This window comes from Bos indicus x Bos taurus, chromosome 8, assembly GCF_003369695.1.
Source record: "Bos indicus x Bos taurus breed Angus x Brahman F1 hybrid chromosome 8, Bos_hybrid_MaternalHap_v2.0, whole genome shotgun sequence".
In the NCBI taxonomy this organism is placed as follows: Eukaryota; Metazoa; Chordata; class Mammalia; order Artiodactyla; family Bovidae; genus Bos; species Bos indicus x Bos taurus.
In genome coordinates this window covers 55,566,212-55,582,140 of record NC_040083.1, presented here as the reverse complement: position 1 = coordinate 55,582,140, position 15,929 = coordinate 55,566,212, and positions in this window count along the sequence as shown.

Genomic DNA, 15,929 nt, shown 5'->3' with positions numbered 1-15,929 from the left:
CATAGTAGATGCCTAATAAACATTAATTAAATGAATTAAAAAAAAAACACCTTTAGGATTTCCCTGGTGATACAGTGGACAAGAACCCACCTGCCAACGTAGGGGACACAGGTTAGATCCCTGGTTCAGGAAGAGTCCACATGCCACAGAGCAACAGAGCTCATGCACCACAACTACTGAGCCCACTCTCTGTAGTCTGTAAGCCACGACTACTGAGCCCACATGCTGTAACCACTGAAGCCTGCACACCTAAAGCCTCTGCTCTGCATCACGGGAAGCCCATAATGAGAAGCCCATGTACTGCAATGAAGAGCAGCCCCAATCACTGCAACTAGAGAGCGTCAACAGACAGCAACGAAGACCCAGCACAACCAAAAATGAATTAATAAAAAGAAAGACTTAAGACTCAAACTAGCAAATCGATCCATAATGAGGTTAAGTCAGACAGCTTTTGAAAATGAAACATATAATCAGTGTCTAAAGGGAAAGGGAAAGTCGCTAGGTCATGTCCGACTCTCTGTGACCCCATGGACTATACAGTCCATGGACTTCTCCAGGCCAGAATACTGGAGTGGGTAGCCTTTCCCTTCTCCAGGGGATCTTCCCAACCCAGGGATCAAACTCAGGTCTCCCACACTGCAGGATTCTTTACCAGAGCCACAAAGGAAGCCAAATCAGTGTCTAAAGAGCTTCTCTAATCATGTGTGCTAATCGTAGGTCCAGGCCAAGAGGCAGGGCATTCAGGAGTAAAAATATTGACAGAGCTGTTGCTGAAGCACCTTCCAAAACAAGGGATGACTGCTTGCTCCACCACCAACAGCACATGCCTGTGCTGGGTTCCCCATCTTCACCAATGAAATGTGGAATCAGACTTATTGGTAAAATGGTATCTTGTTTTATTTTTCATTTCTTTAATTATGAGGATATTTTATCTTTTTACTTGCTTATTAACCAACTCTATTTCTTTTCTTGTTACCTTTACCATTACTTAGTTTTACATATTTCTCATCTTCTGCTATTGATTCAAAAGAACACTTTAAACCTGAAATAGAACACTTTAATAAGATAAAAAATATGCATGTATTCTTTGATGCAGGAATTATACTTCTATGAATTTAGTCCTCTGATAGATTTGCTTTAGTGCACAAAAATATATGCACAAGGATATCAACTGCAGTTTTGTTATAATAGTACCAGATGAAAGACATTTAAAGGTTAACAGGGATAGGTTATATAAATTATGTCATTAAATATACATAGAACATTAAACAACTGAATGAAAGATTATAGGAAATCTTCAGGTCCAGAATACATTAGATGATTCATGTTGATATTTGATAGAAAACAACAAAAATCTGTAAAGCAATTATCCTTCAATTAGAAGACAAATAAAATAAATATATTAAAAACAAAATTGTAGGATAATAGATACAGGGTATGATACAGGTAATAATAGATACATTTATGTTTTTCAAAATGATATTTTCTCTATTCAGAAATTATCTGAAAAGAAACTAACCATGGCTGCCAGTAACAGTCAATAAAAAAGGGAAGTGAGTGAGAAAATGATTGACATTGCACTTTAAAGGCAAGTCTTCCTTTCAGGTTTAAAGGGGTTTTTCTGGTTGTCATTTCATGTTTGTTTTTGTCTTGTTCTGTTTCTTAGTACACACCTTGGAGAAGCAGATCTCTTTCTCTCATCCCTCCAACTCCCTGCAGATATCAAAGTTGCCAGAAGCCGTCCAGAGATTTCTCCATTACTCATTTCCTTGAACATACATAATTCTTCTTTAATTTTTTCTACAATTGATCTTAACTCATGAAGAGGTATTATTTTTGCATCAGTCCTTTCCCTTGCCACACATTAAGACAAGAGTAGTGGTGGAAGGGTGTACATTTTCTAATGGGACTTGTCAGTCTGCAAATGATGTTCTGCCACTAAAGACACATTATGAGAATTCTAATTTCATCCAAGCATTTTCACACAGAGTACTGACTTACAGTACACAAGCTCAGTGTGTAGGGCCCAGAGACCTTGAAATTCTTACCAGATTTGAAGAGATTTCCATTGGAGTTAGCTGTTCTCAAAGTATTTAGAATCTAAAAGAGCTGCTTTTTCAGTAGTCCCCATCTCTGCATTCCAGGTGTGCATCCCCAGAAAAGTATGAATTATTGTATCCTAGGTACACCTCTCACACCCAGGACCTTTGCTCAAGCCATCAAAGTATGCTGGTTCCTAAGAGCATCTCTTCACTGGTAAACAAACCAAATACCTCCTCATATGTGAACACGCTAGGGGAATGAATGGGGCACCAACATGGAATGAAGCGGTCTTTCTTGCTGGAAATTATACCAATGGATACAACTCAGGTACAATCACTGGATCTCACAAAACTGAAGGGTTAAATGGATACAAATTCAGGTACTTTTCATATCTCATTTTTAAAAAAAATTTTACTTGCAAGGCTTAAAGAAGATAAGAATAGATAAGTGACTACCCTGTAATAAGATAAGAATAGGTAATAGGCCACCCTGTAACTTTCAAGTAGGGCATAGTTTGGGGTATTGAAATTAAAGAAGCCTTGACTCATCTGCTCTTCAACTCATTTCCAACACCATTTTCAAATACATGCTTCCAAATCTACTCTGATTGGACATCACAGGAAGAAAATCACTCTTCCCTCCACAATTCTCCTAGAGTTCCAGATACTGAGAATAAGGCCGCCCATCCCTGGTCTCACACCACCATGCATACTAAGTCACTTTGGTCGTGTGCGACTCTCTGCGCCCCTGTGGACTGTAGCCCACCAGATTCCTCTGTCCATGGTATTCTCCAGGCAAGAGCACTGGAGTGGGTTACCACTGCCTCCTCCAGGGGATCTTCCCAACCTAGGGATTGAGCCCATGTCTCTTACATCTCCTACATTGGCAGGCATGCTCTTTAGCCCTAATGCTACCTGGGAAGCCCTCACTGTCATCAGGAGTAAAAGAGAGGATCTCAGGACCCTCCTGGAAAGACATCCACAGCCCATTACCCTACAATAATTCCAGCCTTGACCTTGACATCTATGTTGAGCACATCTACGCAAATCTCATTTTGCCATGCTTCCTTTTGGAGCTTCCCTGGTGGCTCAGTGGTAAAGAATCCATGTGCCAATGCAGGAGACATGGGTTCGATCCCTGGGATGGGAAGATCCCCTGGAGAAGGAAATGGTAACTCATTCCAGCATTCTTGACTGGAAAATTCCATGGACAGAGGAGCCTGGCAGCCTACAGTCCATGGAGTTGCAAAACAGTAGGACGTGACTGAGCACTGATGGATATTAGGCCCCACAAGAAGCCAAGACTTTCAGTCATCTCTCAATTTCCTGGACTCTTTCCTCAGTGTCTTGATAGTTTCCCTTTTCTCATCCACTCTATGCCCATCCCCAGTTCCTGGAACCCTTCCACACCGTATTCTGGAATTCATGCTCAGTTCTTCTCAGAACTTCACTTTCACTTCTTGCTCTAAATGAACTGAGTCTCCTTCCAGGAAATTAATTTTCACCCAGCCCTCTGAAGTGATGGCTGTTGTACCTTGCAAGACTCTTGCAACACCAGGCGTGGAGGCAGGGCAGGTGTCCTGATTTTATATCACATCACATCACAAAAACAATGACAAAAATCCTCATCTTTGAATGTCATCTCAGTCTTTATCAATCACAACTCCAACTTGCTGCAGTCACCTACAGAACCCCCAGCGACTCTAATTCCTTAAAAATTTTAGCTCCTGGCTCACTGCCATTTCTCCAACATATTTTGTGACTCCACTACCCATATATATGATCTTTCCAATATCCGAGACCCTTAGTGTCTTGACGCCCAATCCTCCAACTCTCACATTCTCTATTCCATCTAAGCCACTCATTTCAAAGGTCATACCCCAGACTAGTCATTACCAGCAACATAACCCAACCCCTCCATAACTGCAATTTCAAGCATTCTGTCTTTGAAGCTCATTCTTGCTAATACTCCAACTCTAAGAAACTTTGACCCCATGAGGTGCCATTAGACATTATTTATATATTTTCTCTGGGTTTCCCATCTCATCTAGTTTGTGATGGGCCCATCACTGTATTACACCTTTGCATATATTCCTAACAATCATGTCTCATTATCATCACCTGAAAAATCCTCAGGCCAGATTAAATGTAATCAGCATGCTCTGTCCACCCATAGAGATGGTCACGGCTGTAGAAAATCACACCAGGTTGCCGACTGATCTCATTTCAAATGCCTGACCACTGTCCTCAGTGAAGTCCTTCTTTCTACCCATCAATCATACGACATTCCCAAAATACATTACTCTCCTCTTATCCTGAGCAAGTGGTTGTCAGTCTTGAGACTACCATAGAAATACCTGGAGGGCACATGAAAACTCATATTGCCAGGTCCCCTCTCAATGTTTTAGAATGTTAGGTTGGGGTAGGGCCTGAGAAACCACATCACTAACAAATGCCCAGGTGATGCTGACACTGCTGGTCTGGACCACTCTTTGAGAGACACTGCCCTAGATGACTATCCCATGACTTAGTCTTTCTCCCCAGACTTCTAACACATATTCTCCATCTTTACGCTCAGTGACTTTATTTATACACACACTCCCTCAAGAGATTTCTGAAGCTCTTGACACTGATGTGTTTTGTGACCTGGGGTGGAGCCCTAGGTTCTGTCCTGCTACAGTGGGTAAACTTTTAGGCTCCTCTCTACAGCCAACCCTTCACATGTGTACTAGAATCCATCTCCCCTCTCTTAGTCCATCCTAACTCCTGAGACTCCCTCTCCAAGCCTGCCTTCTCTCTACATCATGAATGTCTCCCTTACTACTAGGTCATCCCCAATGGTGTCAAGCATCGTGAAGAAAATCCCCTCATGACCCTAACATTTTCTTCGGTCTCCCCACGGATAGCAACATTCCATGAAAAATCTGAGTTTTCTTTAAACTCACCAGGACACTATTACCTCACAGCCTTTAACTTACTATTTATTATCTCTACCTGGAAGATTCTACAAGGCTGACTTGATCTTCTCATTCATGATCCTGAATGAGAATTGTTAGGATTTTCCCAAACAAAATATGTTTCTGTTTGTTTCCACATTTCGTGATGAGTTTTAAGACCAACTGGCCATTTTGGAACTTGGTTCTGAATGACATTTAAATGTACTGGATCTTGGGAACTGGCAGATTTCCCCTGAGATCATTTTGAATGTAGTTTAATTTTTACTGTTCCATGTTTGTGACCATTAATCTAAAACCCAGATCTCTGAGAACTACACCTCATCCTCTTTTTTGGTTCAGTCACTCATCCCTATATTAATTCCTACCTAGATAAGTCAGGCAGAAAGAAAAAAAAGAAAAATGACTGTGACATGTCTTATCCTAAAGGAATCACCATGTCAATGGCGTTAGAGGAATTCTCATGTCATTCAAAATGAGTTCTAGTGCTCTTAGGCAATCCAGCACTGGTTACAAGCAAACTCCCTGGCACGTCACATCACCTGCAACACAGAAAACCAGACGGGATGCATCTAGTTGAATCCAGCAGAAAGTGTTACGCTGTGTGGTACGGGGGGAGGAAAATAATCAGTCAAAGTGACATGAATGATGGGCCAACCTTAGAACTCAAGGACATGCAATTTCTCCTCTGTGCAGTGCCCAGGTAAAGAAGAGGTCATACAAAAACTCCAGCAATTAAAGAATGAAAGACTCACAATTGAAATATGTGTGGAATTTCCACATAATTAGAACCTGACCATGTTGGCTTATGAAGACAGTTGTTCTATAATAAGAAAAATAAATTCTCTGTTTAAAGGATGAAAAAGGAGGTGGATTTTAATTATTATGGTTTCTCAAGAGAGATCTAAAAAAATCACAGTAAACAAATAAGGACTCGCTGAGGCTTTAAGTGTTGTGTATGCCCCCAGGCAGAAAGATCAGGCTTGGTTAAATCATTGCATAGTCCATCATCTATGTGTCATGTCACTGAAGGCATCATGGAGAGAAAAAGAAATGTGTCTCTTCCTTCGTGTTGGCTGAGATGACAGAAATCAGTGTACACAGCTGAAATGATGAACCCTTCACATTAGAGGGATGTACATCCTGAACATTTTGCCCTTTCAATTCTCCCATGTTAAAACAAAATAAATAAGACAAAAAACATAAATTTTAAAAAGAAGAAGAGAAAATGCGGAGACAATCTGATCAGGAAGACACAGTTTCCCCTCGGGCACTATTTGGGAAGATTCTGCAGCAGAAGTTCTACACCTGTCAGAGGAATCTGTTTTCCTGATGTTTTTCTCTCAGGGAGCGTGTGTTTCCCTGGCAGATAGGAGAATGACCTGATTCTCCCAAGGTAGCAAACGCTCAACTCAGGCTCTGCTGCAGTTGCCTGTAGGAAATTTCCTTTCCATTATTACACCAGTGAGCACTGGGCTAATCAGAACCACCTCTGGGGAAAGAATCAAAAATAAAAGGCACCCATCCCCTAGAGCAAGGCTCTGAGCTGCTTTGAACTGCATTTACAGCCTTAATATAACTCAAGAGATTTCACAATCCACATGGGAAACCAAACCCTTCTTCTAATGGAATATTTACTGAGTTGAGCATGGAGAAAAGGATGACACATTTTGATAAGCATATTCTTCTATCTATTGTGTTCATTAAAGGTGCCAGTGAGAGGTTTCAAAGTAATTTATTTTATTGTTGCTCAGACAAAGCATGTAATTTTCATCATAAACAAGAAGACCCTAAGTAGAATAAAATTCTTGCCTCCTGCTGCCCAAGCATCTGATGAAGAAGAAGAAAATGGGTCAAAGGCCTCTTCGGGCATCTTAAAAAAAATAGATGCACCTTTACTTTGCCAACCTATGCTTGGTGTGGGCCTTCCCCATTCTGCAGTTGAATGAAGGATTTTTATTAGGTCAAAATAATATGACAGGAACAAAGCAAGTGACTAGCAAGAAACACAGGGGATGGTGAGCTGACTCTTGGACCCTTGAGAACACAAAGAGTGGTAGCCAAGTGCCTCCAACAGATCAGAATCCAACTCACCAAGAACAGGGAAACAGGAGTTTAAAATTCCTCCCATCTTTGGGCAACTTTTAACTCCACTGGTATATCTTTACCCTTCATATTATACTGAGAAAAGGTAACAGACTCCTCCTCTTTCCAGTTCAGTTGCTCAGTCATGTCCGACTCTTTGTGACCCCATGGACTGCAGCACAATGGGCCTCCCTGTTGATTACCAACTCCCGGAGGTTACCCAAACTCATCTCCATCGAGTGGGTGATGCCATCCAACCATCACATCCTCTTTTGTCCCCTTCTCCTCCCGCCTTCAATCTTGCCCAGCATCAGGGTCTTTTCCAATCAGTCAGTTCTCCCCATCAGTTGGCCAAAGTATTGGAGTTTCAGCTTCATATCTGTCCTTCCAATGAATATTTAGGACTGATTTCCTTTAGGATTGACTGGTTGGATCTCCTTGCAGTTCAAGAGACTCTCAAGAGTCTTTTCCAACACCACAGTTCAAAAGCATCAATTCTTCAGGACTCAGCTTTCTTTGTAGTCCAACTCTCATATCCATACATGACTACTGGAAAAACCATAGCTTTGACTAGATGGACCTTTTTTGGCAAAGTGATGTCTCTGCTTTTTAATATGCTGTCTAGGTTGGTCATAGCTTTTCTTCCAAGGAGCACGCGTCTTTTAATTTCATGGCTGCAGTCACCATCTGCAGTCTTATTACAGGCGGATATTCTTATTTTTGCTTTCACTTTGGTGTAAAGCCTGCTGATACAACACTGAGAACTCCTCAGCCTCCAACTGCCACCTCTTCTCCCAAGGGATAAGAAAGCTGTTATCACTTCCATGCTAATAATAGAAAACTTAGCACAACTGTCTTTTGATCTTTCAAACCATTTCAATATTTTGAAAAACAACAACAACAAAAAAAACCCTCTTGGCTCCAGGGGAAAAAGAAAAGAAAGATTATAGTTGATCAGATCCAAAAGTGGGTATCTAACATTTCTATGTAACAAGTAATTGTACTTTTTTCCTGTAAGTAAAAAAAAGAAAACTTGTCCTTTCACTTTTATTCTATTAATTATGATGACACTGAGAAACCAGCATTATACCCAAGAAGCCTTCCTGTATTTTGTGTCCATCCACCAAGCTATCATTTAATGTGTTTCTTTCTTGGGTAGAGACTCTTACCTAGGAAACGCTGTTATAAAAGAAGTTTGATTTATAGAAACATTCAGGTAATGTGTAAGGAATCTGCTAAAAAAGCAGGTGTAAATTCTGTGTCTATGGTTCACATGCCAAGTAAGTAAAGCTCACCAGGTCACAGAAATTCTTTGTTCACTAGTATTAAAAATTAATATTGTATGGAAATATACTCATGATATCATTTAGAATATAGATAATACATTTTCTATTTACAATTTAAAAATCTGTAAACAGATGCCCTTTTTCATCTTCATTATAGTCTTATAAGATAGAAGAGATATAATATGCTAAAATTATTCCTATTTTATAAAGGGAAAAATAGGACTCTAAAAACTCAAGCAGCCTACAAACATGGAATGCAACTGGAGCACCAAAGTTAAAATATTGCCTGGGAAATTTATTGAACTAAGTTTCCTCAATCATTTATTGAGTTGAGAGTTTGCAGCAATGACCCTCAAGTGGTACCAAAAGCTAGCTGATTCCTCCCAAATACCTTCAAACCCTCCCCTCCCTGCCCTCTCCCCAACCCTGAAGAACACATTTGCAACTGTGGATTTTCTGACCCAAAGAAAGAGCGGCTGAGCCAACTGAATTAGAGTTCTACAAGATCCGATTAGCTGGCCTTGGTGCTACTCCTTCAGGGATATCGTGCTCACATAAGAACCTCGCCCTCAATGGCAGGATAAGAGGGGAGGGAGAGGAATGGGAGAATCATTAAGCTGTAAGCGTGAAACTCAAGTGATCTGAATACCCACTTCTCATTTCTTTTGCTTCTCAAATGCTACTGTAAATGAAAATAAGCCAGAGTACAGTATTAATGAACCAAAAATATTTTCCTTAATGAAAAAAAATGTTTTCCTACAGGAACCAGGCCAGGAAGTGGGTGGTGGGTGCATTAGTCAAACTGCTTTACTCTGGCTAGCTGTGGTTATCCAACCCAGATTTGAGAAGGAGTGTAGGTATGCAATCATTTACTTTCAGCCTGCAAGTCCTTTTGATAAAAGAAGCCCTTTGCAAGAAGCATTTTTCTCCTGTCCTTATAAATCAAATAAATAAAAATAAAACTTTCTGCCAAGCCATATGCTGCTGTTCCTATCCTTCAACTGGCCTTAAAAAAAAAAAAAAAAGACTACCTTTTTCTGTTCTTTTTCCTATCCCTTTATTAAGAAAAGCAAAACAAAAGTGTTAGAGAAAGACAGAGAGAGAGAAATCAAACAACTGTCTAAACAAATCAATCCAACATTTCCAAGGGCTTATGACCTGCGGCAATGTCAATTCCGTCTTTCCCCCCCCCCCCTTTCTTTCTTTGAATCAATATAACCTATGATTCTGATCACTCCAATATGTCAGTGCCTGCTGAGGGCACCTTTTATTGCTCATAAAGCCCCAGACGATAATGAAAAATACGCAAGAAAACGATAAATTCATCAAGGTTGTGAGAATATTTGAGGAAAAAAGGAATTTCCTGAGGTAACTGTCCTTGACCTGGCTCTTTAATCGAGTGAAATTTCATCACTTTATCTAATATCATGCTTCATGCTTCAGGCACCCAGCAATTCTATTTTAGTGTGGTCTAATGGGCAGCTGACACAGCCACTCAGCCCCAGACTGCATAATTTGTGCTGACATACTGTGTGGCCAGCAGCCTTGCAGGGGCTGGTTATTTGGCCTTGCCAGGAAAAATGTCATCAAGAAGAGGTTCTTCCTAACAATTTGGGGCTCAGCTTCGCGGGCTTCGGTGGACTTCACTCTCAAGAGGTACGGAGTCCTTGATTTGGGTGGCTGTGCGTATCTGACTATAGGTGAGAGATTAGAAAAGGCCCGGGTTATGGTGGTCTGAAACCCAAATCTAGGTGGTGTAATGAAGAGTGTCATTCTAACTGCTTTGCAGGCAGCTCTTCTCAGAACCCGATTCAATTTGATATTCTGAGGTTAACGTACTGTATTGGGCCTGAAAATAGGAATGCACACGAAAAGCTTTTACAGTTACTCAGTTCACTAAGCATGGCAAACTCATCAACAGCTATTTGTACACTGTAGGCGTGGTGGGACTTACTTTGATGTTCTGATTTATGCTTGCTATTTTCCCCCCAGTATCACTTTGGAGTCGAAATGCACTTTTTTAAAAAGTCAGCTTTTGACATAATAGGACTTCCCTGTAGCTCAAACAGTAAAGAATCTGCCTGCAATGCAGGAGACCAGGGCTCGATCCCTGGGTGGGGAAGATCCTCTGGAGAAGGGAACGGCAAGCCACTCCAGTTTTCTTGCCTGGAGAATCCCATGGACAGAGGAACCTGTTGGGCTACAGTCTGTGGGGTTGCAAAGAGTCAGATATGACTGAGTGACTAACACACACACCTTTTGACATAATAGCTGAGGATATTATCATAAATAAAGCAACACACACACAAACACAGAAATGCCATAATTTCTAACATACACAAACTTCAAAATTTTTCTAAAAAATATAAAGAAAACTGAAGAGACAAGATAAAAACAGAGATCAGCTTGGTGGGAGCCAGAGACAAGGGCAGGGTGGAGGGATGAATAGTAAAATGGGTGAAGCTGGCTTACTATAAAATAAATAAGTTCTGAGGATGTAATGACCAACACGGTGACTACAGTTAATTATACTGTATTGTATATTTGAAAGTTTCTAAGAGAGTAGATCTTAAAAATTTTCATCATAATAAAGAAACTTTGTGACTATATATAGTGACAGATGTTAGATTTGTGGTGATCATTTTACAATATATATACAAATATTAAATTGGTATGTTGTATACCTGAAACTAGCATAATTTATGTCAATTATACCTCAATTAAAAAAAGAGACATAAGTATATATAATATATCACTGCAGACTGAACTCAGTACTAGAGAATGAAAAATGCCATCTAAAATGTTATTACAACAACAAAACATGGATTATAGATTAAAGATAAGTACTGTATCAATGCTACATTTTCTGAATTCAGTAACTTGCCATGGTTTTGTAAGAAAATGTGTTTTCTTTCACAATTCACATTGAATTAAAGTATTAATGCTTATGCGGGCACAATGCATGCAAATTATTCTCAAAGGGTTCAGAAAAATTTAATTAGAGAAAAAGGGAAGGATAAAGGATTTGTGGCAAAATGTTAAAAGCTAGTGAGTCATCGGAGAGAGGCAAAATAATTCTTGTACATAAATTCTGTCAAGTGGAGGTGCAGCTGACTTCCCTCCCTCTTTGTGGAATAAGCCAGTTTTGTATTCATTTGCAAATCCATTTCCATATTTCTGATCTTTGAACTGGCTGCAACATTGCCTGTTTCCCTCATTAATAATGAGTTAAAATATTTGACACGTGTTCACTCAAAACAAAATTGGTGAGCCTGGGTAAAAGCATACAATTCTCTTAACCAAAATTGCCACATTCCTATAAGGTTAAAATCTTTGCAAAATAAAATGTTTTGAAAATTACTATAAACAACAAACAACAGTGGGTGGGAAATGGTGTAAGAATGAGCACCTGCTGTGTGCACATATCAAGCGGAGATGCTCTTTACAGCAGACGGTTGTTCAGTCCGGAATCGTGGCCAGGGAAGGTTACGTAAGCTACTGTCGGTCTATTACTACCATTACTCTCGTCATAATGAAGCTCTGTGACTTGTGGTCTCACTGGGACTCTGGGATGTCTGGTTAGATCTCCCTGTATGCTATGCCTTGCTTCATCTCACATCTTTTATATTTAAGAAACTGGAGTATAGCAGCTTCACATTTGGCAAAAAGATTAAATTTAATCTCAAATGGAGCAAGATATTTTTTATCTTGAGAGAGGTGAAAAGTCACCCTGGGTCTGACCTTACAGTCCTCAGGGTCCATCTATGGAGGAGGGGTTTTTTGTCACAACATGTTGGTAGCTGCAGTTGAGGAAGAGGAGAGCTGGAGACTGGGGTGAAGAGCAGGGAGTATCAAGCAGTAGAGGCGTCAGTCCATGAAGGACTGAAAGCAGGACATCTTATCAGTGATGAAATAAGGACACTGTCCTGTCTTTTAACTGCCACATCTTCCATTCTAAGCAGGAGTACTTTTAATACAACTGCTCAAATGTTCCTTCCCCAGTGATTTCCAGCTTTGTTGTTGTTCAGTCTCTAAATCATGTCCAACTCATTGTGACCTCATGGACTGCAATACGCCAGGCTCCTCCATCCTCCACTGTCCCCTGGCTCAATTTCATGTCCATTGAGTTGGTGATGCTATTTAATCATCTCATCCTCTGCTGCCCCCTTCATCTTTTGCCTTCAATCTTTCCCAGCATTAGGGTTTTTTACCTATGAATCAGCTCGTCACAACAGGTAGCCAAAGTATCGAAGCTAGGAAGGACCTTCAGCACCAGTCCTTCCAGTGAGTATTCAGGGTTGATTTCCTTTACGATTGACTGGGTTTGATCTCCTCCTCTCTAAAGCAATAGGTACCAGTTGAAGTACAGTAAGTTATTGTAACAATAGTCCATAAATTACACTGAGCCTTTATAATATCCCAGATACTCCATGCACAATATCACATTATCTCCTTTAACTCAAAATTCTCTGAGCTAGAGAGTACTAACCCCACTTTACAGATGCGTAAAAAATCCAGGGAGCCTGTGTACCTTGTCTAAGGACATTCAGAGATAACTAGTGTAGTGGCAGAGTTAGATTTCATATCAGGTTCCAAATCCAGAATGCTTAATTACCCTCTATACCAAACAAACTCTAGAGCACAGGTTTGATGAAAACAAGCTTAGAAATTGCTTTATTAAAAGCTCACTGAAGGAAACAATACAGATTCGGTGTTCACAACATAGTACTGCCCGTACTGTGGCCAAGTGTGATCAACTCTCTTGTGTAGCATCATGCTAATGAGATAACCAGTTTAAATAAAGCACTTAGACTATTTAGAGCAAAAAAATGCAAAACAGGGTCATTTTCCTAGATTATTTAAAGTTACTAAGAAGAGAAATGAGGAACTAGTCTTTAACTTTCCATTTTGAATATCTTAAAACACTAGTTGGCAAGACCTCATACTTTCTAAGAGTACAAAACAAAACGGTCTAACTGTGAGAGATTAGAAATGCAGGTTTTAAGTAGAATTGTTTCTGTGATGGTAATAAACTATATCAAAATTTTCTCTACTAAAAGCATTTTTTTTTTACTTCAAAATATTTTAATTTAAATGGTTTCTGATAGCCAAATTATAACTAGAAGTGTTTGGGATCCAATATTTTATATGAACTGGGTGTATCTTAAATATTAATCCTCTCCTCTATTTTCTATAAATTCCAATCTCCCTTAATCACTGGAAAATATCAAGTCTCACTAATAAGGCTTTGAAAAGGTTAAAAAAAAGAGTCTTCAGTCCATTAAAATGGTAAGTTTGGGTGCCATTTCATTTTTTATCTGCTGATAAGTCCTTCACTTAGCTAACATTTATTGAATGCATGTTGATACTTGTCCTGGAGAAGCTTAGCATTAAAAGGGTAAGATACACTTCAACAGTGAGTTACAACAATGGGAAAAATTAAAATACTCAATAGAGGATGTAATAAAAATCACTTTCCTCTCAGAGACAGCTTCTTCCTCACTCTACAATATTCTGGTGCATCTGTCCATCACATGGCTTTACCTCCTTTACAATGAGGAGCATGTGACTTAGACTGACCAGCCAGAGAACCCAGCTTCCCAGAAACAGTGACAAATGATGCAAACTGGAACAATGCTCCAAGGGAGAAAAAGGATGATATTGGTGCTGTGGAAGAGGGTTTCTCTTCTTCTGAGATTAAGAGCTAAAAATACCATGTAAATCTAGCACTTCTGAGAACCACTTTCCTATCATTCGGAGTGAAGGGTCTGCTGAAGTCTGAAATCACTGGGATGAAAACAGAGACAAAAACTGGGAACACTAGCTGGGCACTGCATTCAGCTGTCTCAATTTTTAGTTATATGAACCAATAAAAACTTTTACTTCCCCAAATTTATTTGATGTTTCTTTCATTGGAAACTAAATCACCTGACACCAAGGTGATTCCTGAATAAAGTTTGACTGGACTGTAAAACTATTTCATTTCTAATATAATAATTTATCCAAGTACTACAGGGAGGTAGAGGAAAGAACAATTACCTTCAGCTGGAGAAGGCCTTCCAGTGTTTCATAAAGGGGTAATACTTGAGTTGAGCTAGGATTTTCCATGTAAAAGCAGAGTAAGGACATTTGGGATGAGGAATTAGTGTCAGCAAAGCCTTTCATGAAGAAATGTGGAAGCTTCCAGGGCATTTGTGGAATTCACTGATACAAATACACATACACACACACATAGAGGGAGAAAGGAGCAGTTGAGGCTGGGAAGGTATTAGGGGAGCTAGATGATAAAAGACCTCGAAGCAGTTCAGCTTTTATTGTGTAAGCAAATGAAAGCCACTAAAGGTTTTTTGGGGGGAAGAAAAAAACCCTCTTGATTTATCCTATTTCTTGGGGAAATAATCCTGCAACAGTCTAAGGAAATAATTAAATTAGGAAAGATAGGAACAGAAGCCAACCCAGGAGCAGCTCTGGTGAGAGGTGTTCAGGACATAAAGACAATGCCTAGGGCAGAGAGAAAAGGGGACATAATCAAGAGACATTTTAGAAATAAAATTAAAAGGGCAAGGTGATGAGTGTTAAACTGTTTGAATAGTAATATCTATTAATAGGGAATTTTTTAAAAGAAATGATGATCTGATAAAGTTTTGATGAAAACATTTTCAATGGTTCAAACCACCATCTTTCAGGCAAAGAGGAACAAACCTTTGAGAAATGCTTAGAAATGATCCAAAACACGCAGATGTACTACGCTCACTCTAGTATCAGGAAGTGAAAGAATTTTACTTCTAAGTTTCTACTTTATAACACATTTTAAACTGCAGACAAATGAGCTGGCATAATGATAGAGTCACAAAATGAATTGCAAGTTGAATGTTAAATGATGCTTGCTTCCTCTGGGTTTTTGTGTGGTCGGGCTTAATCTTAGGACAGCAAGCAAATGTGAATGCAGACTGTCTTCACTTCCTTCCTTCCTTCTCTTTTCTTCCTCTTTCCCTTCCTTCCTCCCCTAAGCCTTTTTTTTTTTTCTCTCTCTTTTTTTTCTTCTCTTACGCCTCCACTACAATTAAATTTTTAGCTACGTTTAGAAGGAAATTTTTCTTTTTGTAATGGAAATAAATCAGTATGCTGTTTTAAAATGGCAAAAGAAAAATTAGAAAAGCTTTCTATGAAAAAAAAAAAGAAAAGCTTTCTATGGTCTGGGGAGTGTGCTAACTTCTAGTTTTTAATGCAACAGTTACTGAGCACTTACCACATGATGGGCAAAGTGTCAACTGTATCTTTTCATCCAAAGTAGCCATTTTCTCTAGAAATGCAGTGCTCAGAATCTATGCTTGAGGAATTGTGACTCTTCTAATTTAATAATTAGACATTTTCTCTTTCACTAGATTACACTTCTAATCATAATATCAAATTTTAGGATGATTTCCTTTCCTGGATTGATTATATTAACATTTGAAATCAAATAGGGAATGTGCAGATAGTCCTAAAACTTCCATGATTTTCCCTGAGGGGACACAAATGTTGATTTCAAGTTGTAATCCTTGGCGTGGGGACGGGGAGGC